The sequence below is a fragment of the Chiloscyllium plagiosum genome, chromosome 9 (assembly GCF_004010195.1).
Source record: "Chiloscyllium plagiosum isolate BGI_BamShark_2017 chromosome 9, ASM401019v2, whole genome shotgun sequence".
NCBI classification, from domain to species: domain Eukaryota; kingdom Metazoa; phylum Chordata; class Chondrichthyes; order Orectolobiformes; family Hemiscylliidae; genus Chiloscyllium; species Chiloscyllium plagiosum.
Window position 1 is genome coordinate 19,867,974 of NC_057718.1, and position 13,467 is coordinate 19,881,440.

General features: G+C 43.4%; 1 protein-coding gene across 1 annotated transcript in view; it reads right to left on the reverse strand.

The window, feature by feature from the left end:
* Positions 1-13,467, reverse strand: part of ttc27 (tetratricopeptide repeat domain 27) — a 209,686-nt gene that overhangs the window by 195,360 nt on the left and 859 nt on the right. The window lies entirely within an intron of this gene.

Consider the following 13,467-nt stretch of genomic DNA (forward strand, 5'->3'; position numbering starts at 1 on the left):
AGAGAGAGAGAGAGAGAGAGAGAGAGAGAGAGAGAGAGAGAGAAGAGAGAGAAGAGAGAGAAAACGAGAGAGGAGAGGGAAGAGAAAGAGAGAGAGAGAGGAAAAAGAGAGAAGGTTCTCAGCTGAGCAAAGAGAGACAGAGAGAAGAAAGGGAGAGACAAAAAGAGAATTTGAACATGAGAAGTTGCGACTTAGTCAGCGAAATCAAGTTGACAGGATGGACATTAAAAGAGAAGGTAGTGATTTATTTAATATAATAAACTTTGTCACATTTTGATGAGAAAGATATTGAAGCTTTCTTTATTTCATTTGAAAATTTGGTTGGACAGATGAGTGGTCCAAGGATATATGAGTAATGCTGGTTCAGACTAAACTGGTAGGCAGAGCTAGTGCAGTATTTGCCAGGCTGTCAGATGAGGGGTCAAGAGATTATGAAGAGGTTAAGCAGGCTATTTTAAGTGCTTATGAATTGGTACCAGCAGCAGATAGACAGTGATTCATAAACACAAAGAAGGAACCAGGTCAGACTTATGTTGAGTTCAAAAGAATTAAATAGTCATTTTGATCGATGGGTACGTGCTTTGAAAATAGATAAGATCTTTGAGGCTCTAAGACTGATTATTCTGCTAAAAACTCACATGCAGAGATGGTAAGATTTCACATGGAGGAACAGAAAGTTCAGGCAGTGAGAAGGGCAGCAGAATTAGCAGATGAGTACATGTTGATGCATAAGACAAGCTTCTGGCCAGAATTTTGTCCTGTGAGGAATAGGATTTGTGAGAAAGGGAGATCTTACACTAGTAAACCAACAGTGGACAGCACTGGTAAGAATTTACCACAGGATAAAAAAAGAAGCCCAAGAGGGTGGAAAGGAGGTGAAAGGTCTCAGGTGTTTTCACTGTGGTAAAGTAGGACACAAAGTCACAGTACTGATCGTTAAAGAAAGGCGCTGTGGGGAAAGGTGTGGTAAAAGAAACTAAGCCAGTGGCATTAGTAAAGGTAGTAAATGAGACCCCAAGAGGAGCCAAGGAGCTGCGGGAGATTGCACAGCCTAGGCCAGGGCTGGATATGGAGTTAGTACCTGATCTCTACAAAGAATTTGCCTCTGTGGGTAAATTTTACTCAGAAAGAACAGGGGGAGAAGGACAAAAAGTTGTAATTTGAGAGACACAAGATCGAACCAGTCGCTGATAGTAAGGGATGAATGAATACGCACTCTTTCTGATCTATGATCCGAGAGTGTGGTATCATGTTGGAATGCTAACTCAAGGCTGGGGAAGTTACAGTGGAAGTGCTTGACAAGAGTGTCAGTTCCAGGAGTTCAGTTTGTTTTTGGGAGTGATTTCGCAGTATCCAAGGTGGGAGTGACATCCCATGTTGTGGAGAAGCCCAAGGAAGACCAAGAAACTGAGGAGTTAAAACAGAAATATCCTGGTATTTTCCCAGACTATGTAGTAACCAGATCCCACTCTCATAAGTCACAGCACGAAGCAAAATGTAAAGATAAAGATAAAGGAGTTGAGGTTCAGTTAGCAGACACCCTGTTTGACCTAATGGTGCAGAAAAAATCTGAACAGACAGAGAGTCAGACAGAAGTGCTTAGTCCTGAAAGGCGAAAGAACTTGCAACAGGGTTATTATCTGAAAGATAGAATCCTATGCGTACTCTGAAAAGGGGGAAGAGAATATTCCGGAGGGTTATTATCTGAAAGATAGAATCCTAGGATGGAGTGGAGACCACAGCAGGTTAGTGCAGAGGAGAAATGGGCTGAAGTGCACCAGACTGTGTAGCCAGTAGCATACAGACAGGAAGTGTTACGGGTAGCACATGAACTACCTGTAGGAGGTCACCTAGGGGTACGAAAGTCTCAGGCTAAGGTACAAAAACATTTTTAATGGCCTGGAATGCACAACTAATTGTTTAACTTTTACCACACATGTCATACATGCCAAACGTAGATAAGCCACAAGCGGGAATAAGACCAGCAACTTTGTTGCCAATTCCCCCATTTGAAGATAACCTTTCATGCAGGTTATCATTGATCGTGTAGGTCTCCCGCTGAGAACTAAAAGTGGGAACCAGTACTTGTTAACCAGAATGGGTGTGTCTACCAGATGTCTGGAGGCAATTCCATTATAAAGTATCAAGGCAAAAAGGGTAGTAGAGAAGTTAGTAGTTTTCTTCACACGTTATGGACTACCCAGAGCAATTCAGTCGGACCAAGGGTCAAATTTTACAGTTCGGCTGTTGAAGGTGGTTATGGATAGCCTAGGTATACAGCACTTTAAATCCAGTGCGTATCATCCCGAATCCCAGGGAGGTTTAGAAAGGTGACATCAGATCTTGAATACCATGTTGAGAGCATACCATCAGGGCTACCTGAATGATTGGGATAAAGGTATCCCATTTGTATTGTTTGCTATTAGAGATGCCCCAAATGAATCTACTCAGTTCATTCCCTTTGAATTTATATACGGTTGTGAAGTGAGAGGCCTTTTGAAATTAATTCAAGAAAGATTGACAGGCCCAAAGTCTGAGATCTCATACTTGGATCAGAGGTGAGGGAGAGATTAGAATAGGTGAGTTAGCTAAACAGCACCTGAAGAAGGCACAGTGTAGAATGAAACAGGTGGCAGATAAAAGCTCTGAAACTTGGACATTTTCCTGAGGAGATGACATTTTAGTACTGTTACCAGTGATAGGAGATCCCTTCAAAGCCAAGGTTAGTGGTCCCTATCAAATTGAGAAAACGTTGAGTCAGGTGAACTATCTAGTAAAGATGCCAGATAGAAAAAAAAAGGCATCGCGTCGGTCATGTGAACATGCTGAAACAGTATTATACTAGACAGGGCGGCATGGTGGCACAGTGGTTAGCACTGCTGCCTCACAGCGCCAGAGACCCGGGTTCAATTCCCGCCTCAGGCAACTGTCTGTGTGGAGTTTGCACATTCTCCCCATGTCTGCGTGGGTTTCCTCCGGGTGCTCCAGTTTCCTTCCACAATCCAAAAATGTGCAGGTTAGGTGAATTGGCCATGCTAAATTGCCCATAGTGTTTGGTGAAGGGGTAAATGTAGGGGAATGGGTCTGGGTGGGTTGCGCTTCGGCAAGTCGGTGTGGACTTGTTGGGCCGAAGGGCCTGTTTCCACACTGTCAGTAATCTAATCTAAATGAGCCATTCCGAAAGAACTGGAGAAGAAGGTGTTAGTTACGCCCCGCAGAGTGAGGAATCAAATCCAGATGATGTGGATTTTGAGGTGCCTCAAAATAGATTTTAAAAATGAAGTCGTCCTTGAGGAGTGGGATAGGTTAGTAAGCTGTCTCAGGAGCATAAAATGCAGTTGAAAGATTTGTTACTGCAGTATAAGGACATATGTAAGAATCAGATGTGGAGGACTAATGCTATTACACATGAAGTAGACGTGAGGAATACTGCTCCGATAAAAAAACAGGCTTAATCCTTTTAAAGCCAGACAGCTCCAGAAGGAGGTGGAGGCCATGCTTGATGAGGACATCATCGAACCAAGCCAGAACAAGTAGAGTTCACCGATCATCTTAGTTCCCAAACTGGAAGGGGCTCAACGATTCTGCGTGGATTATTGGAAGGTACTCATATCTAGTTCCTCAACTGGTGGACTATATCAAGAAAGTCAGACAAGCCAGCTACATCACCAAGTTGGACTTAATGTGTAGTTACTGGCAGGTACCTTTATCAGAGTCAGCGGAAGAAATTTCTGCTTTTGTAACCCCAAATGGGTTAGATCAGTATAAAGTGATGCCACTGGAATGAAGAATGTTCCCGCCACATTCCAAAGACTCATGAACAGAGTTGTGTCTGGGTTAACAAACTGTGCAGTCTATTTGGACGATGTAGTGATCTTTAGAAAGTCCTGGAAAGATCACATGGTACAGTTGGCAAAGCTCTTTGAATGACTATGAGAAACAAAACTGCTGATAAAGTTAAATAAAACGGAATTTGTGAAAGCAGAGATGACGTTCTTGGGACATTATATCGGTCATGGAAGGTTGACCCCATGGAAAGCAAAGACGAAGGTCATCGAGGAATTTCCACGACCAACCTCGAAGCAAGAGGTGCTTCCATTCTTAGGACTCAGCAGATTCTATCGAAAGTTTGTTCCAAACAGCAGTGTTGTGGCACCGTTAACCGATTTGCTGAAGAAGAACACAAAGTTTTGGTGGACAGAACCATGCCAGGACGCATTCGGCCATTTAAAATCAACATTAACCACCAAACCAGTTTTAGTTACACCAAACTTCTCAAAACCTTTTAAAATTGACATCAGTGTAAGTGACATAGGAGTTGGAGCTGTACTCCTATAGGAAGGGGAGGATGGGACTGAACTGCCAGTTGGTTACTTTTCAAAGAAGATCAACATCCACCAAAGGAAATACTCCACAATCGAAAAAGAACTATTGAGATTGGAACTGGCCTGACAGTATTTTCATGTGTATGTCACGAACAATATGTCGGAGACGGTGGTGTACATGGATCACAATCCACTTACATTCTTAGAACGCTTTAAAGACAAGAATATGACAGTATTTCATTGGAGTCTTATGTTACAGACTTTTAATTTAAAAATCATACATGTTGCGGGTCGTAAGAATGTAATTGCAGATGCGTTATCGTGGATTTAACTGATAGAATTTAGATGAGATTTGTATTTAATGTTATGCATATATAGGAAGAAGTTAAGATGAACTTAAAGTGATCTGTATGTTTGGATGATCTGTGGTTAAAAAGAAAGCCATCTTTTAATTATGATGGTTCAATTTTTCTTAAGGGGGGAGGTGTTATGAAGATGTGGGTGTACTGTACCTTTAAAGAGAGTTAGAAGCTAGCAAAAACTACTTGACAGCACCAAGTGTTCTGAAAAAAAGATACAATGTAACATGTGCTCCAGCTACTGGGATAACTAGGGTCGCTGGTTGTGTGGGAACAATAAAACAGATTTGAATTAGGCCAATCAGTTTAAATTATACCCCGAAAATACCAAACTCCAATCCAGTTTGAATTAAGTATATTGACAATCTTAAAAGCCAATGATACAATCCGATGCTTTGGGGGGTAGAAGACTAGGGAACATTGAACAGTTGGGAGGAGAACTGTCAGCCACCAGCATGTAAAGACCGTCTGAAAAATAGCTCTCTTAAAGGGTACCTTTACCGATAAGGAACCTGTGAAGCAGAATCCCCAAGAACAAGAAAAGACAACAGGAATACAGAGAAAACTGAAAGCTACCTGGTTTTGAGATAAGAAGCTTTGTTTTGTAAATAATGATCGGGAGTTTTATCGGTCTAGTATTGTGGAAGGGAAGGTAAAAGATAGGTTAGAGAGGAGTTGCAAATAGTTGTTAGTTAATTGTTCTCTGGTATACTTCAAGAAATAAAGTTGTAAATTTTTACTTTAAATAGGTCTTCGCGTCTTGAATTTTCACAGATTACTGCATGGGATAAATCTTTTCTGTGTTGCCGGCTTACACTAGGCAGGAGAGTTTACCTCATGTTGTAACAATTGTTATCCTACCTGCAGACAAAGGACGCTTGACAGTCATTTTAAACTTAAGAGACGACATTGAGAAAGCAAACGCACTGCTTGCAGATACTGACACCTACCAACAGGTGGCAATAGACCCAACCTCACAACTAAAGAACCGAATCACAGCCCTAGTCAAAAAACTTCAGAAGTCTGGAGAACTAAATAAGACAGACTTCCAAAAAATAAAACCAGGCGGATCCAACACACTACGCTTCTACGGGATAACCAAAATTCACGAAGCAGGAGCCCCCCTCAGACCCATAGTCTCGCTACCTGGAACACCAACGTACACATTAGCCAAGGAGCTACACCAAAGACTAAAACAATTAGTAGAAGACCCATGCCACTCCATCCAAGAATTCCTGAACACCAAAGACACCAAAATAGACAAGGATGAAATAATGGTCTCCTTTGACGTAACAGCCCTGTTCACATCCATCAACATCAACCTGACCAAGGAAACACTGACTACGCGATTTGGAGAATCAAAGACACATACACCTAACACCACCAACTTCATCAGCAAGGGCAACATTATCAAGCTAGTGGACCTATGCTTTACCACCCACTTCGATTTCAATAACATAACCTACAAACAAACCAACACAACACCCATGAGATCTCTGATATCAGGGTTCTTAGCAGAGGCAGTAACGCAGAGACTCAAACAAACAGCTCTGCCAACCATAGATGCTACGTGGATGACACCTTTGTCATCACTAAACGAAACAAATTAGAGGAAACCTTCAAGACCATCAATAATACCCTTACTGGTGTAAAATTCACTGAAGAGGAGGAAACCAACAAACTGTCATTCCTAGATGTCACTTTGAGTGAACAGTCAATGGGGAACTTCAAACCAGCGTGTATAGGATAACAACACATACGGACCAAATACTGAACTACAGAAGCAATCATTCCAAAACCCACAAACAAAGCTGCATTAGAACATTATTTCAATGAACCACCACACATTGCAGCACAGAGGAACTATGAAGAGCAGAGGAAAATCACGTATACAGTATATTCAAAATGAACAGGTACCCAATAAAATAGTCTGCTGATTTCTCAGTAACAAACCCAAACAAGCAGACAAAACGTGTCCAGAAACCCTAGCCACTCTCCCCTACATCAAAGACATTTCAGAAATGACTGCCAGACTACTCAGACCCCTTGGCATGATGGTAGCCCACAAACCCACCAACGCACTAAAACAGCAGCTAATGAACTTGAAAGACCCTATACAGACAACAAGCAAAACTAATGTCATTTACAAAATATCTTGCAAGAACTGTAACACACACTACATTGGACAAACAGGCTGAAAACTAGCCACAAGGATGCATGAACACCAACTAGCCACAAAAAGACATGACCCACTCTCACTAATATCCTTACATATAGATGAGGAAGAACACCACTTTGACTGGGACAACACATCCATCCTAGGGTAAGGCAAACAGAGACACAAACGAGAATTCCTAGAAGCATGGCATTCCAGCCAGAACTCTATCAAAAAAACACATCGGACTCGGCAAAATGGCGGCGATTCTGTAGAACTGCTGTGGACAGCTCTGCCTAACAGCCAAGGCATAACAGTGTTTTTTGCCATCCCTGGCCAACTTATGTGGTGGAAATATTTCTTTAAATCCTTACAGAACACATATTTGTTAATATTTGGGAGTGGGGAGGATGTCAAAGGGAAAAGGAGCAAGCAAACAGCAGCAGGGAGGACACTCCCCTGCAGCACCTACCACACCAGAGACTGCAGCAGCAGCAGCCTCTCCTGAACCCCCCCGGGGACCTGACAGACTCACAGGAATTGGCTGCGGCAATGGAGAGACTTACCTTGAAAGGTGCGATTGAGGAAATCGGTGGGGAGATTCATGCCCAGGTCCAACCTATCACATCCATGCTGCTGAAGCAGGAGCAGGAGATCCAGGGCCTCGGGGCGTGGCTGGAGGAGGTGAAGGGTCGAACTAAGGCTTCAGAAGCTGCGATAGAGTCCTCATCCAGTCGGATCCAGGTGCTGGAGCGAGAGGTGCGGGCTTTGCGAAACCATATCGACGACCTCGAAAATCGAGGTCGGAGGTTAAATCTCCGAATTGTCGGGCTCCCTGAAGGTTAGGGATTTCATCCAGAAGAAGACTACGCTTCTCACGAAGCCCTATAAGCCCCGATACAGAGAGGTTGTTGCTACATTCCACAAGCACCCTTTCAGTTAGTGCCCTCTATCGCTTGCTGGGTGGCAGGGCTTGGCAGGATATTAACCGGTTATGTGAGGTCTGGGAGCAAGAGCTGAGAGTGGAGATCTCTTCTGAAACATGGGAGAACATATGGGAAAATACTCAAAAGATCTCAATCTGTAACAGAACATGCGCTACGCAGTTAAAGGTTCTGCACAGGGTTCATCTGGCACCAAGCCATCTGGTGAAGTTTAAAAAAGGGGCATCTTCAGTGTGCCCAAATGTAAAATAAGTGTAGGTACTCTTACCCATTGCTTCTGGACTTGCCACAGGCTCCGTGTTTATTGAAGCACTGTGGCAGGAGAGATAGGGAGGGTATTGAGGATTGAAGTCAAAGTAGACCCGATTTCTCTCCTCTTAGGTCTAGCAAATTTACCATCTTTGGACCGGCATGGGAAGAAACTATTTAATATTCTTGCACACTGTGCACGGAAGAATATTCTGATGAATTGGGTGTCTGAGAAGCCGCCGGGCTTGCTGGGATGGCAGAAATTAATTATCGAGCACATTCCCTTGGACATTTTCACAAACATGGTGCACCACACAACAGACCATTTTTATAAGACATGGCAGCCCTACTTGAGTTGTTTGGATATAGATTTATCAGTTATGTTAACTAGGGCCTTTGTTTAACCAGGATGATTAGATTTGTCAAGCCCTGGAGGGGGTCTCCCGAGTTAGTACGGGTATGTATACAATGGTCCCGTTCCTTTGTTTGGGAGCCTTGCGCCAAGCATAGCTGTTCTGTATTTTGTGGGTTTTTTTGGTTCGTTTTGCTTTTCTACTTTTTGGGTTTGCTTTGTATTATACAGTAGGTATATAGTTAGTAGATAGTAGTTGTATTGTAATTTGTGTTTTTTTTTCTGAATATTATACTGATATTTGTGATTGTTTCTTTCAATAATTTTATATGTTTGTAAAGTTAAAAAAATTGCTAATAAATATATTTACAAAAAAAATCAACCTAGAACCCCATTTACCACCCTTTGAGAAATAAAGCAGGAAATGATATCACCACAGGAACTGACATCACCAACCCAAGGAAACCTCAACACATAAATAGAAAGCAGGTCACTAACAACAGTGCTTCACCGGAAACTCACTGATGATGTTACCTAGTATGGTGACAAAACATCTGAAAATGAACCTTCCAGTTCAGCGAGCAAACTTACATCCAGAAATCTGTGCATTTCAGCCTTAAATCGGCCTCAACAAATCTCTGCAATGAAGAATCCACACATTCCTCATCTCAAAAGGTAGAACCTCTTACATAGTGAATATACCCTCTGGTCCTAGAGTTTCCCACAAAGGGAATCAATTTCTCCACATCTACCCAGCAAAGCCCCTGAAGAATCTTGCAAGTTTCAATAAGATCTCCTCTCATTTTTCTAAACTCTAATGGAGGACATGTTCTTTCTACCCAACCTCCCATCATACGAAAATCCCTCCATACCCAGAACCAACTGAGTGAACACTCTGTGGACTGCCTCCAATACATTTCCTTAGGTAAAGGATCCAAAACTGTTCACAGGTTTCCAGGTGTGGTCTGATTAGTGGCTTCTATAGTTTTATCAATTTTTATTTTTATACACCATTCCCTTTGGAATTAAGACCAACATTCCATTTGCCTTCCAAATTACCCATTGAACTTGGATGCTAGTTTTTTGTGACTCATATATGTGGACCTTCAAATTCCCCTTTGCTATAATTTTCTGCAGTCTTTCTCAATTTGAATAATATTAACCTGCTTTATTCTTCTTGCCAAAGTGCTTAATCACACATTTTCCTCAAATTATATTACAGCTGCCAAATTTTTGTTTGCAGACCTGCTTTATTTCCCTGGAGTTTTGGTAGTGCTTCCAGTTCAGGAATGCCTTGTGCTTGCTATTTAATAGCTCCAGGATCACCCTAGTCACCAGTCTTGGTGTTTCCTTGCATCAAAATACAAAATACCTTCATATGTGCTACTAATGATGGATTTAAGTGTAACCAGTCTCTTGTTGTGCAATGGTAGTGTCCCTAATTCAGGACGCGGAGACCCAGGTTCAAGTGCACCTGCTCCACAGACTGTATTAATCCCTGAGCAGGTGGATTAGAAAATATGGAACCACGTACTATGGACATTGATATTTCTGTTCGCTGAGCTTCATCAGGTTGAATGTGAGGTGCTGACTATGTAGGTATTTCTTCTCAGAATCCTGGAGTTCACTGACATTGACTTTTTGGCAGTAGCACTTCTGCAAGTGCATTTTGGTCCACGTTGATTGAGATAATAGACTAGGTTAGGCGATGGTCTGTCCAGTAGTCCTTAGATCCTGTCATGATGTGGACAATCCTGACATCCATGCAGTCCCTCATTTGAACAAGGTCAAGTTGTGGAAGATGTTAAATGTGCTTGTCTCTCTAACAAAACACAGGGTTTGTTATGACCAGGCCATGATCTATGTACACCAGGAGGAGGACTCTGCTGTAGAATATCTTCCCCATTCTTTCCTTGGTAATGGTGCAAATCTAGAGGTTTCAGACCCTCCTACCTGGCACTGAAATCAGCAAGGAGAATTATGCCATCTTCTTTTCGGACACAGGACAATGGGCTGAGGAGTGGTAGATGGAGTTTAATTTAGATAAATGTGAGGTGCTGCATTTTGGGAAAGCAAATCTTAGCAGGACTTATACACTCAATGGTAAAGTCCTCAGGAGTGTTGCTGAACAAAGAGACCTTGGAATGCAGATTCATAGCTCCTAGAAAGTAGAGTCACAGGTAGATAGGATAGTGAAGGTGTTTGGTATGCTTTCCTTTATTGGTCAGAGTATAGAGTACAGGAGTTGGGCGGTCATGTTGCGGCCTTTCAGGACATTGGTTAGGCCATTGTTGGAATATTGCGTGCAATTCTGGTCTTCCTATCAGAAGGATGTTGCGAAATTTGAAAGGGTTCAGAAAAGATTTACAAGGATCTTGCCAAGGTTGGAGGATTTGAGCTATAGGGAGAGGTCGAATAGGCTGGGGCTGTTTTCCTTGGAACATCGGAGGCTAGAGGTGTGACATAGAACATAGAAGAATACAGCGCAGTACAGGCCCTTCGGCCCTCGATGTTGCGCCGATTCACTGTCGGCCCTATCTAAACCCCTAATCATCTTGTACACCTCTATCAAGTCACCCCTAAACCTTCTTTTCTCCAATGAAAACAGCCCCAAGTGCCTTAGCCTGACCTTATAGAAGCTTCTAAAATCATGAGAGGAATGGATAGGATAATTAGACAAAGTCTTTTCCCTGGGTTTTGGGATTCCAGAATTAGAGGGTTTAGGTTGAGAGGGGAAAGATATAAAAGAGACCTAAGGGGCAACTTTTTTCACACAGAGGGTGGTGCATGTATGGAATAAGCAGCCAGAGGAAGTGGTGGAGGCTGGTACAATTGCAACATTTAAGAGGTATTTGGATGGGTATATGAATAGGAAGGGTTTGGAGGGATATGGGCAAGTGGGACTAGATTAGGTTGGGATATTTGGTCGGCATGGATGAGTTGTTTCCGTGCTGTATATCTCTATGATTGATCAAGGCTGCAGATGAACTCTCCTTTGGGCTCATCAGGCGTTTTCAGTGATCTGTGGTGTTCACACCGATAATTGTAGTGTACTGCTTCTGGGATGGGGACAGACGAAAGAGTAATGAGGCACATATTTATCCAAAAGGGGATTCACTGAAATAGTCAACTGGTATGGCACAGCCAACCCCATGGAATGTGTGTTTTCTTTTGGTTTACCTTTTCTAAAGGGGGCACACGTATTGGCAGTCAAGACCTTCCTTGGCCTAAGCACTCAAGGACCTACCACACCATGATATGAACGGAATTATGCTCAATAAGGACTGACAGGCAGCGAGTGCTCATTGGAAGGGGCACTCAGGGATCTCGTTGTCTGAGACTCAGTTGGCAATGTGGATGGTCTTGACAACATCCATGCTGCCCAGCACCGTTTGTACAACCCCAATCTGATGAGAGATTGAAATGGCCATGCAAAACCTACAAAGCCGTTGGTGCAGATGGAAGCCCCACCAAAATGTTAAAATATAGTTTTGAAGCACATTTGGCATGAAAACGCAACTTCAGTATAAATTTGGAAGGAGGAAAGCATGCCAGGGTTCTCTGCAACGCTGTACTTGTGACTATCTTCAGGTGAAAGGCATAAGACTGACCGCAGCAATGAGAGTATCTCCACTGACTGCCAAAGGAAAGTATCCTCTTCAACTGCCTTCTTCAAATGACTGAAGAACTCTCTCCTGGCATCACAATGCAAATTCCGTCTAACAACGGGTAAATAGGCAAAGTCTTTTCCCTGGGGTTGGGGAGTCCAGAACTAGAGGACATAGGTTTAGGGTGAGAGGGGAAAGATATAAAAGAGACTAAGGGGCAACTTTTTCATGCAGAGGGTGGTACGTGTATGGAATGAGCTGCCAGAGGAAGTGGTGGAGGCTGGTACAATTGTAGCATTTAAGAGGCATTTGGATGGGTATATGAATAGGAAGGGTTTGGAGGGATATGTGCCGGGTGCTGGCAGGTGGGACTAGATTGGGTTGGGATATCTGGTCGGCGTGGACAGGTTGAACCGAAGGGTCTGTTTCCATGCTGTACATCTCTATGACTCTAAGAGGCACATGATCTTCACAGTGAGGTAAGTCCAAGAGAAATGCAGAGGGATAGCAGTAACCTCTACATTGCCTCCTAGGCTTTAACTCTATCAACAAAGAGTGACCATGGAGCATCCTCCTAATTTTTGGCTGCCCACAGAAATTCATTATCTTCCAAATGCTGAATGAAGGGATGCAAGCCAAGATTCTCCCCAATAGATCCACCACAGATACAATATGACTGCAAGGTGGGGTGAAGGAAGAGTGTGTTATTGCACCAATACTCTTCTCCATCTTCCTCAGCGTGGCACTCCACACCATATCCTTGAAGTTTCTCAGTAGAGTGAAGCACCTCTACAAGACAGGCGGAAAACTGTTCTCAATCTGTATCATCTCAACGCAGATCCAAGACCATCTCAAAACCTTTTGAGCTGCAGTACCAAGATGACAATTTCATGTGAGCTATGTCCGAGCTTCAAAACACCATCACGTGAGCAAATGGGCCTTTGGCTAAAAATATGGAAAACAAAGGTTCTCTACCATATTACATCCAACACAACTCTGGCCCCTACTACCAAGATCCACAATGAGCCCCTGGACAGCCTAAACCAGTTCTGAAACCTCAAACCCAGCATCAGGCTCATGGCCTATGGGGCATCAAGTGTGTGTGTGTGCTTGTGTGTCCGTGCGCGCGTTGGCAACATACAGCAGACACCTCAAATCCCTTGGGAACCATCACCAGCAACGCCGTGCAAGACCCTATGAATCTAACAGCAGAATAGGGGCTCCAATAGCAGAGGGGGCAGGTTTTCAGGCAGTGGACGTGTTTGGGGGTGCAGGAGTGTGTTAGGAGCCAACAGGGGATGGAAACACAGGCAACTGAAGGGGCGAGGGGTTGGTAGCAGGGCTTGTTTGGCGGTGCGGGGGGAAGACGACATGTTGGGAGAGCGAGCGGCTATGATGGGGCGACATGGGGTGGAGAATGTGATGAGGTGACATGGGGCTGGACGTGATGGGGGTGTTATGGGCATACGTATTTG